Here is an 18,044-nt window from a genome sequence, read left to right as displayed (position 1 = left end):
TTGGTATAAGCATTGAGATATCACATCTCATGCTAAAGGAAGGGTCTCAGGATTGGAATGGGAAGGAGTTGTATATGACATCTCAGGCCATAGGAAGGGTCTCAGGTTTGGTATAAGCATTGAGATATCACATCTCTGCTATCGGAAGGGTCTCAGGATTGGAATGGGAAGGAGTTGGATATCCCATCTCATGTTATAGGAAGGGTCTCAGGTTTGGTATTAGAAGCATAGAGATATCACATCTCATGCTATAGGAAGGGTCTCAGGATTGGAATGGGAAGGACTTTGATGTCACATCTCATGCTATAGGGAGGGTCTCAAGTTTGATATTAGAAGCATTGAGATAACAAATCTCATGATATCGGAAGGGTCTCGGGATTGGAATGGGAAGGAGTTGGATACCACATCTCATGATAAAGGAAGGGTCTAAGGTTTGGAAGGGGAAGGATTTGGATATCACATCTCATGTTATAGGACGGGTCTCAGGTTTGGTATTAGAAGCATTGAGATATCAAGTCTCATGGTATAAGAAGGGTCTCAGAATTGGAATGGGAAGGAGTTGTATATCACACCTCAAGCTATAGGAAGGGTCTCAGGATTGGAATGGGAAGGAGTTTGATATCACATCTCATGCCATAGTATGGGTCTCAGGTTTGGTAGAAGCATTGGGATATCACATCTCATGCTATCGGAAGGGTATCAGTATTGGATTTGGAAGAAGTTGGATATCCCATCTCATGCTATAGGAAGGGTCTCAGGTTGGAATGGGAAGGAGTTGGATGTCACATTTCATGTTATAGGAAGGGTCTCAGGATTGGAATGGGAAGGACTTGGGTATCATATCTCATGCTATAGGATGGGTCTCAGGTTTGTTATTAGAATCATTGAGATATCATATTGCATGCTGTAGGAAGGGTCTAAGGATTGGAATGGGAAGGACTTGGATATCACATCTCATGCTATAGATAGGCTCTTAGGTTTGGAAAGGGAAGGAGTTGGATATCACATTTCATGTTAGAGGAAGGATCTCAGGTTTGGTATTAGAAGCATTGAGATATCACATCTCATGCTATAGGAAGGGTCTCAGGATTGGAATGGGAAGTAGTTGGATATCACATCTCATGCTATAGGAAGGGTCTCAGGTTTGGAAGGGGAAGGATTTGGATATCACATCTCATGTTATATTACGGGTCTCAGGTTTGGTATTAGAAGCATTGAGATATCAAGTCTCAGAGTATAGGAAGGGTCTCAGAATTGGAATGGGAAGGAGTTGGATATCACATCTCAAGCTATAGGAAGGGTCTCAGGATTGGAATGGGAAGGACTTGGATATCACATCTCATGTTATAGGAAGGATCTCAGGTTTGGTATTAGAAGCATTGAGACATCACATCTCATGCTATAGGAAGGGTCTCAGGATTGGAATGTGAAGGATTTGGATATCACATCTCATGCTAAAGGAAGGGTCTCAGGTTTGGTAGAAGCATTGAGATATCACGTCTCTGCTATCGGAAGGGTCTCAGGATTGGATTGGGAAGGAGTTGGATATCCCTTCTCATGCTATAGGAAGGGTCTCAGGATTTGAATGACAAGGAGTTGGATATCACATCTCATGCCATAGGAAGGGTCTCAGGTTTGGTATAAGCATTGAGATATCACATCTCTGCTATCGGAAGGGTCTCAGGATTGGAATGGGAAGGAGTTGGATATTCCCATCTCATGTTATAGGAAGGGTCTCAGGTTTGGTATTAGAAGCATTGAGATATCACATCTCATGCTATAGGAAGGGTCTCAGGATTGGAATGGGAAGGACTTGGATATCACATCTCATGCTATAGGGAGGGTCTCAAGTTTGATATTAGAAGCTTTGAGATATCACATCTCATGATATCGGAAGGGTCTCAGGATTGGAATGGGAAGGAGTTGGATATCACATCTCATGATAAAGGAAGGGTCTAAGGTTTGGAAGGGGAAGGATTTGGATATCACATCTCATGTTATATTACGGGTCTCAGGTTTGGTATTAGAAGCATTGAGATATCAAGTCTCAGAGTATAGGAAGGGTCTCAGAATTGGAATGGGAAGGAGTTGGATATCACATCTCAAGCTATAGGAAGGGTCTCAGGATTGGAATGGGAAGGACTTGGATATCACATCTCATGCTATAGGAAGGCTCTCAGGTTTGGAAGGGGAAAGAGTTGGATATCACATTTCATGTTAGAGGTAGGATCTCAGGTTTGGTATTAGAGGCATTGAGATATCACATCTCATGCTATCAGAAGGGTCTCAGGAATGGAATGGGAAGGAGTTGAATATCACATCTCATGCTAAAGGGAGGGTCTCAGGTTTGGAAGGGGAAGGATTTGGATATCACATCTCATGTTATAGGAAGGATCTCAGGTTTGGTATTAGAAGCATTGAGATATCACATCTCATGCTATCGGAAGGATCTCAGGTTTGGTATTAGAAGCATTGAGATATCACATCTCATGCTATCAGAAGGGTCTCAGGATTGGAATGGGAAGGAGTTGGATATCACATCTCATGCTAAAGGGAGGGTCTCAGGTTTGGAAGGGGAAGGATTTGGATATCACATCTCATGTTATCGGAAGGATCTCACGTTTGGTATTAGAAGTATTGAGATATCATATCTCATGCTATAGGAAGGGTCTCAGGATTGGAATGGGAAAGAGTTGGATATCACATCTCATGCTATAGGGAGTGTCTCAGGATTGGAATGGGAAGGACTTAGATATCACATATCATGCTATAGGGAGGGTCTCAGTTTTGATATTAGAAGCATTGAGATATCACATCTCATGCTATCGGAAGTGTCTCAGGATTGGAATGGGAAGGAGCTGGATATCACATCTCATGCTAAAGGAAGGGTCTCAGGTTTGGAACGGGAAGGATTTGGATATCACATCTCATGTTATAGGAAGGGTCTCAGGTTTAGTATAAGCATTGAGATATCACATCTCTGCTATCGGAAGTGTCTCAGGATTGGAATGGGAAGGAGTTGGATATCCCATCTCATGTTATAGGACGGGTCTCAGGTTTGTTATTAGAATCATTGAGATATCATATTGCATGCTGTAGGAAGGGTTTAAGGGTTGGAATGGGAAGGACTTGGATATCACATCTCATGCTATAGATAGGCTCTTAGGTTTGGAAAGGGAAAAAGTTGGATATCACATTTCATGTTAGAGGAAGGATCTCAGGTTTGGTATTAGAAGCATTGAGATATCACATCTCATGCTATAGGAAGGGTCTCAGGATTGGAATGGGAAGTAGTTGGATATCACATCTCATGCTATAGGAAGGGTCTCAGGTTTGGTATAAGCATTGTGATATCACATCTCATGCTATGGGACGGGTCTCAGGATTGGAATGGGAAGGATTTGGATATCACATCTCATGCTATAGGAAGGGTCTCAGATTTGGTATAAGCATTGAGATATCACATCTCATGCTAAAGGAAGGGTCTCAGGATTGGAATGGGAAGGAGTTGTATATGACATCTCAGGCCATAGGAAGGGTCTCAGGTTTGGTATAAGCATTGAGATATCACATCTCTGCTATCGGAAGGGTGTCAGGATTGGAATGGGAAGGAGTTGGATATCCCATCTCATGTTATAGGAAGGGTCTCAGGTTTGGTATTAGAAGCATAGAGATATCACATCTCATGCTATAGGAAGGGTCTCAGGATTGGAATGGGAAGGACTTTGATGTCACATCTCATGCTATAGGGAGGGTCTCAAGTTTGATATTAGAAGCATTGAGATAACAAATCTCATGATATCGGAAGGGTCTCGGGATTGGAATGGGAAGGAGTTGGATACCACATCTCATGATAAAGGAAGGGTCTAAGGTTTGGAAGGGGAAGGATTTGGATATCACATCTCATGTTATAGGACGGGTCTCAGGTTTGGTATTAGAAGCATTGAGATATCAAGTCTCATGGTATAAGAAGGGTCTCAGAATTGGAATGGGAAGGAGTTGTATATCACACCTCAAGCTATAGGAAGGGTCTCAGGATTGGAATGGGAAGGAGTTTGATATCACATCTCATGCCATAGTATGGGTCTCAGGTTTGGTAGAAGCATTGGGATATCACATCTCATGCTATCGGAAGGGTATCAGTATTGGATTTGGAAGAAGTTGGATATCCCATCTCATGCTATAGGAAGGGTCTCAGGTTGGAATGGGAAGGAGTTGGATGTCACATTTCATGTTATAGGAAGGGTCTCAGGATTGGAATGGGAAGGACTTGGATATCATATCTCATGCTATAGGATGGGTCTCAGGTTTGTTATTAGAATCATTGAGATATCATATTGCATGCTGTAGGAAGGGTCTAAGGATTGGAATGGGAAGGACTTGGATATCACATCTCATGCTATAGATAGGCTCTTAGGTTTGGAAAGGGAAGGAGTTGGATATCACATTTCATGTTAGAGGAAGGATCTCAGGTTTGGTATTAGAAGCATTGAGATATCACATCTCATGCTATAGGAAGGGTCTCAGGATTGGAATGGGAAGTAGTTGGATATCACATCTCATGCTATAGGAAGGGTCTCAGGTTTGGAAGGGGAAGGATTTGGATATCACATCTCATGTTATATTACGGGTCTCAGGTTTGGTATTAGAAGCATTGAGATATCAAGTCTCAGAGTATAGGAAGGGTCTCAGAATTGGAATGGGAAGGAGTTGGATATCACATCTCAAGCTATAGGAAGGGTCTCAGGATTGGAATGGGAAGGACTTGGATATCACATCTCATGTTATAGGAAGGATCTCAGGTTTGGTATTAGAAGCATTGAGACATCACATCTCATGCTATAGGAAGGGTCTCAGGATTGGAATGTGAAGGATTTGGATATCACATCTCATGCTAAAGGAAGGGTCTCAGGTTTGGTAGAAGCATTGAGATATCACGTCTCTGCTATCGGAAGGGTCTCAGGATTGGATTGGGAAGGAGTTGGATATCCCTTCTCATGCTATAGGAAGGGTCTCAGGATTTGAATGGCAAGGAGTTGGATATCACATCTCATGCCATAGAAAGGGTCTCAGGTTTGGTATAAGCATTGAGATATCACATCTCTGCTATCGGAAGGGTCTCAGGATTGGAATGGGAAGGAGTTGGATATTCCCATCTCATGTTATAGGAAGGGTCTCAGGTTTGGTATTAGAAGCATTGAGATATCACATCTCATGCTATAGGAAGGGTCTCAGGATTGGAATGGGAAGGACTTGGATATCACATCTCATGCTATAGGGAGGGTCTCAAGTTTGATATTAGAAGCTTTGAGATATCACATCTCATGATATCGGAAGGGTCTCAGGATTGGAATGGGAAGGAGTTGGATATCACATCTCATGATAAAGGAAGGGTCTAAGGTTTGGAAGGGGAAGGATTTGGATATCACATCTCATGTTATATTACGGGTCTCAGGTTTGGTATTAGAAGCATTGAGATATCAAGTCTCAGAGTATAGGAAGGGTCTCAGAATTGGAATGGGAAGGAGTTGGATATCACATCTCAAGCTATAGGAAGGGTCTCAGGATTGGAATGGGAAGGACTTGGATATCACATCTCATGCTATAGGAAGGCTCTCAGGTTTGGAAGGGGAAAGAGTTGGATATCACATTTCATGTTAGAGGTAGGATCTCAGGTTTGGTATTAGAGGCATTGAGATATCACATCTCATGCTATCAGAAGGGTCTCAGGAATGGAATGGGAAGGAGTTGAATATCACATCTCATGCTAAAGGGAGGGTCTCAGGTTTGGAAGGGGAAGGATTTGGATATCACATCTCATGTTATAGGAAGGATCTCAGGTTTGGTATTAGAAGCATTGAGATATCACATCTCATGCTATCGGAAGGATCTCAGGTTTGGTATTAGAAGCATTGAGATATCACATCTCATGCTATCAGAAGGGTCTCAGGATTGGAATGGGAAGGAGTTGGATATCACATCTCATGCTAAAGGGAGGGTCTCAGGTTTGGAAGGGGAAGGATTTGGATATCACATCTCATGTTATCGGAAGGATCTCACGTTTGGTATTAGAAGTATTGAGATATCATATCTCATGCTATAGGAAGGGTCTCAGGATTGGAATGGGAAAGAGTTGGATATCACATCTCATGCTATAGGGAGTGTCTCAGGATTGGAATGGGAAGGACTTAGATATCACATATCATGCTATAGGGAGGATCTCAGTTTTGATATTAGAAGCATTGAAATATCACATCTCATGCTATCGGAAGTGTCTCAGGATTGGAATGGGAAGGAGCTGGATATCACATCTCATGCTAAAGGAAGGGTCTCAGGTTTGGAACGGGAAGGATTTGGATATCACATCTCATGTTATAGGAAGGGTCTCAGGTTTAGTATAAGCATTGAGATATCACATCTCTGCTATCAGAAGTGTCTCAGGATTGGAATGGGAAGGAGTTGGATATCCCATCTCATGTTATAGGACGGGTCTCAGGTTTGTTATTAGAATCATTGAGATATCATATTGCATGCTGTAGGAAGGGTTTAAGGGTTGGAATGGGAAGGACTTGGATATCACATCTCATGCTATAGATAGGCTCTTAGGTTTGGAAAGGGAAAAAGTTGGATATCACATTTCATGTTAGAGGAAGGATCTCAGGTTTGGTATTAGAAGCATTGAGATATCACATCTCATGCTATAGGAAGGGTCTCAGGATTGGAATGGGAAGTAGTTGGATATCACATCTCATGCTATAGGAAGGGTCTCAGGTTTGGTATAAGCATTGTGATATCACATCTCATGCTATGGGACGGGTCTCAGGATTGGAATGGAAGGAGTTGGATATCACATCTCATGTTATAGGAAGGATCTCAGGTTTGGTATTAGAAGCATTGAGACATGACATCTCATGCTATAGGAAGGGTCTCAGGGTTGGAATGGGAAGGAGTTGGATATCACATCTCATCCAATAGGAAGGGTCTCAGGTTTGGAATGGGAAGGAATTGGATATGACATCTTATGTTATAGGAAGGATCTCAGGTTTGGTATTAGAAGAATTGAGATATCACATCTCATGCTATAGGAAGGGTCTCAGGATTGGAATGTGAAGGATTTGGATATCACATCTCATGCTACAGGAAGGGTCTCAGGTTTGGTAGAAGCATTGAGATATCATGTCTCTGCTATCGGAAGGGTCTCAGGATTGGATTGGGAAGGAGTTGGATATCCCTTCTCATGCTATAGGAAGGGTCTCAGGATTTGAATGGCAAGGAGTTGGATATCACATCTCATGCCATAGGAAGGGTCTCAGGATTGGAATGGGAAGGATTTGGATATCACATCTCTTGCTATAGGAAGGGTCTCAGGATTGGAATGGGTAGGAGTTGGATATTACTTTCTTGCTATAGGAAGGGTCTCATGTTTGGAATGGGAAGGAGTTGGATATCACATATGCTATAGTTAGTGTCTCAGGTTTGGAACGGGAAGGAGTTGGATATCACATCTCATGTTATAGGAAGGGTCTCAGGTTTGGTATAAGCATTGAGATATCACATCTCTGCTATCGGAAGCGGCTCAGGATTGGAATGGGAAGGAGTTGGATATCCCATCTCATGTTATAGTAAGAGTCTCTGGTTTGGTATTAGAATCATTGAGATATCACATTGCATGCTGTAGGAAGGGTCTAAGGATTGGAATGGGATGGACTTGGATATCACATCTCATGCTATAGGTAGGCTCTCAGGTTTGGTATAAGCATTGAGATATCACATCTCATGCTATAGGAAGGGTCTCAGGATTGGAATGGGAAGGATTTGGATATCACATCTCATGCTATAGGAAGGGTCTCAGATTTGGTATAAGCATTGAGATATCACATCTCATGCTAAAGGAAGGGTCTCAGGATTGGAATGGGAAGGAGTTGTATATGACATCTCAGGCCATAGGAAGGGTCTCAGGTTTGGTATAAGCATTGAGATATCACATCTCTGCTATCGGAAGTGGCTCAGGATTGGAATGGGAAGGAGTTGGATATCCCATCTCATGTTATAGTAAGAGTCTCTGGTTTGGTATTAGAATCATTGAGATATCACATTGCATGCTGTAGGAAGGGTCTAAGGATTGGAATGGGATGGACTTGGATATCACATCTCATGCTATAGGTAGGCTCTCAGGTTTGGTATAAGCATTGAGATATCACATCTCATGCTATAGGAAGGGTCTCAGGATTGGAATGGGAAGGATTTGGATATCACATCTCATGCTATAGGAAGGGTCTCAGATTTGGTATAAGCATTGAGATATCACATCTCATGCTAAAGGAAGGGTCTCAGGATTGGAATGGGAAGGAGTTGGATACCACATCTCATGATAAAGGAAGGGTCTAAGGTTTGGAAGGGGAAGGATTTGGATATCACATCTCATGTTATAGGACGGGTCTCAGGTTTGGTATTAGAAGCATTGAGATATCAAGTCTCATGGTATAAGAAGGGTCTCAGAATTGGAATGGGAAGGAGTTGGATATCACACCTCAAGCTATAGGAAGGGTCTCAGGATTAGAATGGGAAGGAGTTTGATATCACATCTCATGCCATAGTATGGGTCTCAGGTTTGGTAGAAGCATTGGGATATCACATCTCATGCTATCGGAAAGGTATCAGTATTGGATTTGGAAGAAGTTGGATATCCCATCTCATGCTATAGGAAGGGTCTCAGGTTGGAATGGGAAGGAGTTGGATATCACATTTCATGTTATAGGAAGGGTCTCAGGATTGGAATGGGAAGGACTTGGATATCATATCTCATGCTATAGGACGGGTCTCAGGTTTGTTATTAGAATCATTGAGATATCATATTGCATGCTGTAGGAAGGGTCTAAGGATTGGAATGGGAAGGACTTGGATATCACATCTCATGCTATAGATAGGCTCTTAGGTTTGGAAAGGGAAGGAGTTGGATATCACATTTCATGTTAGAGGAAGGATCTCAGGTTTGGTATTAGAAGCATTGAGATATCACATCTCATGCTATAGGAAGGGTCTCAGGATTGGAATGGGAAGTAGTTGGATATCACATCTCATGCTATAGGAAGGGTCTCAGGTTTGGTATAAGCATTGAGATATCACATCTCATGCTATAGGACGGGTCTCAGGATTGGAATGGAAGGAGTTGGATATCACATCTCATGTTATAGGAAGGATCTCAGGTTTGGTATTAGAAGCATTGAGACATCACATCTCATGCTATAGGAAGGGTCTCAGGGTTGGAATGGGAAGGAGTTGGATATCACATCTCATCCAATAGGAAGGGTCTCAGGTTTGGAATGGGAAGGAATTGGATATCCCATCTCATGTTATAGGAAGAGTCTCTGGTTTGGTATTAGAATCATTGAGATATCACATCGCATGCTGTAGGAAGGGTCTAAGGATTGGAATGGGATGGACTTGGATATCACATCTCATGCTATAGGTAGGCTCTCAGGTTTGGTATAAGCATTGAGATATCACATCTCATGCTATAGGAAGGGTCTCAGGATTGGAATGGGAAGGAATTGGATATCACATCTCATGCTATAGGAAGGGTCTCAGATTTGGTATAAGCATTGAGATATCACATCTCATGCTAAAGGAAGGGTCTCAGGATTGGAATGGGAAGGAGTTGTATATGACATCTCAGGCCATAGGAAGGGTCTCAAGTTTGGTATAAGCATTGAGATATCACATCTCTGCTATCGGAAGGGTCTCAGGATTGGAATGGGAAGGAGTTGGATATCCCATCTCATGTTATAGGAATGCTCTCAGGTTTGGTATTAGAAGCATAGAGATATCATATCTCATGCTATAGGAAGGGTCTCAGGATTGGAATGGGAAGGACTTGGATGTCACATCTCATGCTATAGGGAGGGTCTCAAGTTTGATATTAGAAGCATTGAGATAACAAATCTCATGATATCGGAAGGGTCTCAGGATTGGAATGGGAAGGAGTTGGATATCACATCTCATCCAATAGGAAGGGTCTCAGGTTTGGAATGGGAAGGAATTGGATATCACATCTCATGTTATAGGAAGGATCTCAGGTTTGGTATTAGAAGCATTGAGATATCACATCTCATGCTATAGGAAGGGTCTCAGGATTGGAATGTGAAGGATTTGGATATCACATCTCATGCTAAAGGAAGGGTCTCAGGTTTGGTAGAAGCATTGAGATATCACGTCTCTGCTATCGGAAGGGTCTCAGGATTGGATTGGGAAGGAGTTGGATATCCCTTCTCATGCTATAGGAAGGGTCTCAGGATTTGAATGGGAAGGAGTTGGATATCACATCTCATGTTATAGGAAGGGTCTCAGGATTGGAATGGGAAGGATTTGGATATCACATCTCTTGCTATAGGAAGGGTCTCAGGATTGGAATGGGTAGGAGTTGGATATTACTTTCTTGCTATAGGAAGGGTCTCATGTTTGGAATGGGAAGCAGTTGGATATCACATATGCTATAGTTAGTGTCTCAGGTTTGGAACGGGAAGGAGTTGGATATCACATCTCATGTTATAGGAAGGGTCTCAGGTTTGGTATAAGCATTGAGATATCACATCTCTGCTATCGGAAGCGGCTCAGGATTGGAATGGGAAGGAGTTGGATATCCCATCTCATGTTATAGGAAGAGTCTCTGGTTTGGTATTAGAATCATTGAGATATCACATCGCATGCTGTAGGAAGGGTCTAAGGATTGGAATGGGATGGACTTGGATATCACATCTCATGCTATAGGTAGGCTCTCAGGTTTGGTATAAGCATTGAGATATCACAACTCATGCTATAGGAAGGGTCTCAGATTTGGTATAAGCATTGAGATATCACATCTCATGCTAAAGGAAGGGTCTCAGGATTGGAATGGGAAGGAGTTGTATATGACATCTCAGGCCATAGGAAGGGTCTCAAGTTTGGTATAAGCATTGAGATATCACATCTCTGCTATCGGAAGGGTCTCAGGATTGGAATGGGAAGGAGTTGGATATCCCATCTCATGTTATAGGAATGCTCTCAGGTTTGGTATTAGAAGCATAGAGATATCATATCTCATGCTATAGGAAGGGTCTCAGGATTGGAATGGGAAGGACTTGGATGTCACATCTCATGCTATAGGGAGGGTCTCAAGTTTGATATTAGAAGCATTGAGATAACAAATCTCATGATATCGGAAGGGTCTCAGGATTGGAATGGGAAGGAGTTGGATATCACATCTCATCCAATAGGAAGGGTCTCAGGTTTGGAATGGGAAGGAATTGGATATCACATCTCATGTTATAGGAAGGATCTCAGGTTTGGTATTAGAAGCATTGAGATATCACATCTCATGCTATAGGAAGGGTCTCAGGATTGGAATGTGAAGGATTTGGATATCACATCTCATGCTAAAGGAAGGGTCTCAGGTTTGGTAGAAGCATTGAGATATCACGTCTCTGCTATCGGAAGGGTCTCAGGATTGGATTGGGAAGGAGTTGGATATCCCTTCTCATGCTATAGGAAGGGTCTCAGGATTTGAATGGGAAGGAGTTGGATATCACATCTCATGTTATAGGAAGGGTCTCAGGATTGGAATGGGAAGGATTTGGATATCACATCTCTTGCTATAGGAAGGGTCTCAGGATTGGAATGGGTAGGAGTTGGATATTACTTTCTTGCTATAGGAAGGGTCTCATGTTTGGAATGGGAAGCAGTTGGATATCACATATGCTATAGTTAGTGTCTCAGGTTTGGAACGGGAAGGAGTTGGATATCACATCTCATGTTATAGGAAGGGTCTCAGGTTTGGTATAAGCATTGAGATATCACATCTCTGCTATCGGAAGCGGCTCAGGATTGGAATGGGAAGGAGTTGGATATCCCATCTCATGTTATAGGAAGAGTCTCTGGTTTGGTATTAGAATCATTGAGATATCACATCGCATGCTGTAGGAAGGGTCTAAGGATTGGAATGGGATGGACTTGGATATCACATCTCATGCTATAGGTAGGCTCTCAGGTTTGGTATAAGCATTGAGATATCACATCTCATGCTATAGGAAGGGTCTCAGATTTGGTATAAGCATTGAGATATCACATCTCATGCTAAAGGAAGGGTCTCAGGATTGGAATGGGAAGGAGTTGTATATGACATCTCAGGCCATAGGAAGGGTCTCAAGTTTGGTATAAGCATTGAGATATCACATCTCTGCTATCGGAAGGGTCTCAGGATTGGAATGGGAAGGAGTTGGATATCCCATCTCATGTTATAGGAATGCTCTCAGGTTTGGTATTAGAAGCATAGAGATATCACATCTCATGCTATAGGAAGGGTCTCAGGATTGGAATGGGAAGGACTTGATGTCACATCTCATGCTATAGGGAGGGTCTCAAGTTTGATATTAGAAGCATTGAGATAACAAATCTCATGATATCGGAAGGGTCTCAGGATTGGAATGGGAAGGAGTTGGATATCACATCTCATGATAAAGGAAGGGTCTAAGGTTTGGAAGGGGAAGGATTTGGATATCACATCTCATGTTAGAGGAAGGATCTCAGGTTTGGTATTAGAAGCATTGAGATATCACATCTCATGCTATAGGAAGGGTCTCAGGATTGGAATGGGAAGTAGTTGGATATCACATCTCATGCTATAGGAAGGGTCTCAGGTTTGGTATAAGCATTGAGATATCACATCTCATGTTATAGGACGGGTCTCAGGATTGGAATGGAAGGAGTTGGATATCACATCTCATGTTATAGGAAGGATCTCAGGTTTGGTATTAGAAGCATTGAGACATCACATCTCATGCTATAGGAAGGGTCTCAGGGTTGGAATGGGAAGGAGTTGGATATCACATCTCATCCAATAGGAAGGGTCTCAGGTTTGGAATGGGAAGGAATTGGATATCCCATCTCATGTTATAGGAAGAGTCTCTGGTTTGGTATTAGAATCATTGAGATATCACATCGCATGCTGTAGGAAGGGTCTAAGGATTGGAATGGGATGGACTTGGATATCACATCTCATGCTATAGGTAGGCTCTCAGGTTTGGTATAAGCATTGAGATATCACATCTCATGCTATAGGAAGGGTCTCAGGATTGGAATGGGAAGGAATTGGATATCACATCTCATGCTATAGGAAGGGTCTCAGATTTGGTATACGCATTGAGATATCACATCTCATGCTAAAGGAAGGGTCTCAGGATTGGAATGGGAAGGAGTTGTATATGACATCTCAGGCCATAGGAAGGGTCTCAAGTTTGGTATAAGCATTGAGATATCACATCTCTGCTATCGGAAGGGTCTCAGGATTGGAATGGGAAGGAGTTGGATATCCCATCTCATGTTATAGGAATGCTCTCAGGTTTGGTATTAGAAGCATAGAGATATCATATCTCATGCTATAGGAAGGGTCTCAGGATTGGAATGGGAAGGACTTGGATGTCACATCTCATGCTATAGGGAGGGTCTCAAGTTTGATATTAGAAGCATTGAGATAACAAATCTCATGATATCGGAAGGGTCTCAGGATTGGAATGGGAAGGAGTTGGATATCACATCTCATCCAATAGGAAGGGTCTCAGGTTTGGAATGGGAAGGAATTGGATATCACATCTCATGTTATAGGAAGGATCTCAGGTTTGGTATTAGAAGCATTGAGATATCACATCTCATGCTATAGGAAGGGTCTCAGGATTGGAATGTGAAGGATTTGGATATCACATCTCATGCTAAAGGAAGGGTCTCAGGTTTGGTAGAAGCATTGAGATATCACGTCTCTGCTATCGGAAGGGTCTCAGGATTGGATTGGGAAGGAGTTGGATATCCCTTCTCATGCTATAGGAAGGGTCTCAGGATTTGAATGGGAAGGAGTTGGATATCACATCTCATGTTATAGGAAGGGTCTCAGGATTGGAATGGGAAGGATTTGGATATCACATCTCTTGCTATAGGAAGGGTCTCAGGATTGGAATGGGTAGGAGTTGGATATTACTTTCTTGCTATAGGAAGGGTCTCATGTTTGGAATGGGAAGCAGTTGGATATCACATATGCTATAGTTAGTGTCTCAGGTTTGGAACGGGAAGGAGTTGGATATCACATCTCATGTTATAGGAAGGGTCTCAGGTTTGGTATAAGCATTGAGATATCACATCTCTGCTATCGGAAGCGGCTCAGGATTGGAATGGGAAGGAGTTGGATATCCCATCTCATGTTATAGGAAGAGTCTCTGGTTTGGTATTAGAATCATTGAGATATCACATCGCATGCTATAGGAAGGGTCTAAGGATTGGAATGGGATGGACTTGGATATCACATCTCATGCTATAGGTAGGCTCTCAGGTTTGGTATAAGCATTGAGATATCACATCTCATGCTATAGGAAGGGTCTCAGATTTGGTATAAGCATTGAGATATCACATCTCATGCTAAAGGAAGGGTCTCAGGATTGGAATGGGAAGGAGTTGTATATGACATCTCAGGCCATAGGAAGGGTCTCAAGTTTGGTATAAGCAATGAGATATCACATCTCTGCTATCGGAAGGGTCTCAGGATTGGAATGGGAAGGAGTTGGATATCCCATCTCATGTTATAGGAATGCTCTCAGGTTTGGTATTAGAAGCATAGAGATATCACATCTCATGCTATAGGAAGGGTCTCAGGATTGGAATGGGAAGGACTTGATGTCACATCTCATGCTATAGGGAGGGTCTCAAGTTTGATATTAGAAGCATTGAGATAACAAATCTCATGATATCGGAAGGGTCTCAGGAATGGAATGGGAAGGAGTTGGATATCACATCTCATGATAAAGGAAGGGTCTAAGGTTTGGAAGGGGAAGGATTTGGATATCACATCTCATGTTATAGGACGGGTCTCAGGTTTGGTATTAGAAGCATTGAGATATCAAGTCTCATGGTATAAGAAGGGTCTCAGAATTGGAATGGGAAGGAGTTGGATATCACACCTCAAGCTATAGGAAGGGTCTCAGGATTGGAATGGGAAGGAGTTTGATATCACATCTCATGCCATAGTATGGGTCTCAGGTTTGGTAGAAGCATTGGGATATCACATCTCATGCTATCGGAAGGGTATCAGTATTGGATTTGGAAGAAGTTGGATATCCCATCTCATGCTATAGGAAGGGTCTCAGGTTGGAATGGGAAGGAGTTGGATATCACATTTCATGTTATAGGAAGGGTCTCAGGATTGGAATGGGAAGGACTTGGATATCATATCTCATGCTATAGGAAGGCTCTCAGGTTTGGAAGGGGAAGGAGTTGGATATCACATTTCATGTTAGAGGAAGGATCTCAGGTTTGGTATTAGAGGCCTTGAGATATCACATCTCATGCTATAGGAAGGGTCTCAGGATTGGAATGGGAAGGAGTTGGATATCACATCTCAAGCTATAGAAAATATCTCAGGTTTGGTATTAGAAGCATTGAGACATCACATCTCATGTTATAGGAAGGGTCTCAGGATTGGAATGGGAAGAAGTTGGATATCACATCTCATGCTATAGGAAGGGTCTCAGGTTTGGTATAAGCATTGAGATATCACATCTCATGCTATAGGACGGGTCTCAGGATTGGAATGGAAGGAGTTGGATATCACATCTCATGTTATAGGAAGGATCTCAGGTTTGGTATCAGAAGCATTGAGACATCACATCTCATGCTATAGGAAGGGTCTCAGGGTTGGAATGGGAAGGAGTTGGATATCACATCTCATCCAATAGGAAGGGTCTCAGGTTTGGAATGGGAAGGAATTGGATATCACATCTCATGTTATAGGAAGGATCTCAGGTTTGGTATTAGAAGCATTGAGATATCACATCTCATGCTATAGGAAGGGTCTCAGGATTGGAATGTGAAGGATTTGGATATCACTTCTCATGCTAAAGGAAGGGTCTCAGGTTTGGTAGAAGCATTGAGATATCACGTCTCTGCTATCGGAAGGGTCTCAGGATTGGATTGGGAAGGAGTTGGATATCCCTTCTCATGCTATAGGAAGGGTCTCAGGATTTGAATGGCAAGGAGTTGGATATCACATTTCATGCCATAGGAAGGGTCTCAGGTTTGGTATAAGCATTGAGATATCACATCTCTGCTATCGGAAGGGTCTCAGGATTGGATTGGGAAGGAGTTGGATATCCCTTCTCATGCTATAGGAAGTGTCTCAGGTTGGAATGGGAAGGAGTTGGATATCACATCTCATGTCATAGGAAGGGTCTCAGGATTGGAATGGGAAGGATTTGGATATCACATCTCTTGCTATAGGAAGGGTCTCAGGATTGGAATGGGTAGGAGTTGGATATTACTTTCTTGCTATAGGAAGGGTCTCATGTTTGGAATGGGAAGGAGTTGGATATCACATATGCTATAGTTAGTGTCTCAGGTTTGGAACGGGAAGGAGTTGGATATCACATCTCATGTTATAGGAAGGGTCTCAGGTTTGGTATAAGCATTGAGATATCACATCTCTGCTATCGGAAGCGGCTCAGGATTGGAATGGGAAGGAGTTGGATATCCCATCTCATGTTATAGTAAGAGTCTCTGGTTTGGTATTAGAATCATTGATATATCACATCGCATGCTGTAGGAAGGGTCTAAGGATTGGAATGGGATGGACTTGGATATCACATCTCATGCTATAGGTAGGCTCTCAGGTTTGGTATAAGCATTGAGATATCACATCTCATGCTATAGGAAGGGTCTCAGGATTGGAATGGGAAGGATTTGGATATCACATCTCATGCTATAGGAAGGGTCTCAGATTTGGTATAAGCATTGAGATATCACATCTCATGCTAAAGGAAGGGTCTCAGGATTGGAATGGGAAGGAGTTGTATATGACATCTCAGGCCGTAGGAAGGGTCTCAGGTTTGGTATAAGCATTGAGATATCACATCTCTGCTATCGGAAGGGTCTCAGGATTGGAATGGGAAGGAGTTGGATATCCCATCTCATGTTATAGGAAGGGTCTCAGGTTTGGTATTAGAAGCATAGAGATATCACATCTCATGCTATAGGAAGGGTCTCAGGATTGGAATGGGAAGGACTTGGATGTCACATCTCATGCTATAGGTAGGCTCTCAGGTTTGGTATAAGCATTGAGATATCACATCTCATGCTATAGGAAGGGTCTCAGGATTGGAATGGGAAGGATTTGGATATCACATCTCATGCTATAGGAAGGGTCTCAGATTTGGTATAAGCATTGAGATATCACATCTCATGCTAAAGGAAGGGTCTCAGGATTGGAATGGGAAGGAGTTGTATATGACATCTCAGGCCGTAGGAAGGGTCTCAGGTTTGGTATAAGCATTGAGATATCACATCTCTGCTATCGGAAGGGTCTCAGGATTGGAATGGGAAGGAGTTGGATATCCCATCTCATGTTATAGGAAGGGTCTCAGGTTTGGTATTAGAAGCATAGAGATATCACATCTCATGCTATAGGAAGGGTCTCAGGATTGGAATGGGAAGGACTTGGATGTCACATCTCATGCTATAGGTAGGCTCTCAGGTTTGGTATAAGCATTGAGATATCACATCTCATGCTATAGGAAGGGTCTCAGGATTGGAATGGGAAGGATTTGGATATCACATCTCATGCTATAGGAAGGGTCTCAGATTTGGTATAAGCATTGAGATATCACATCTCATGCTAAAGGAAGGGTCTCAGGATTGGAATGGGAAGGAGTTGTATATGACATCTCAGGCCGTAGGAAGGGTCTCAGGTTTGGTATAAGCATTGAGATATCACATCTCTGCTATCGGAAGGGTCTCAGGATTGGAATGGGAAGGAGTTGGATATCCCATCTCATGTTATAGGAAGGGTCTCAGGTTTGGTATTAGAAGCATAGAGATATCACATCTCATGCTATAGGAAGGGTCTCAGGATTGGAATGGGAAGGACTTGGATGTCACATCTCATGCTATAGGGAGGGTCTCAAGTTTGATATTAGAAGCATTGAGATAACAAATCTCATGATATCGGAAGGGTCTCAGGATTGGAATGGGAAGGAGTT

This window comes from Ambystoma mexicanum, chromosome 13, assembly GCF_040938575.1.
Source record: "Ambystoma mexicanum isolate Mex_15411 chromosome 13, UKY_AmexF1_1, whole genome shotgun sequence".
Lineage (NCBI taxonomy): Eukaryota > Metazoa > Chordata > Amphibia > Caudata > Ambystomatidae > Ambystoma > Ambystoma mexicanum.
Note: the sequence above shows the minus strand (reverse complement) of the source record.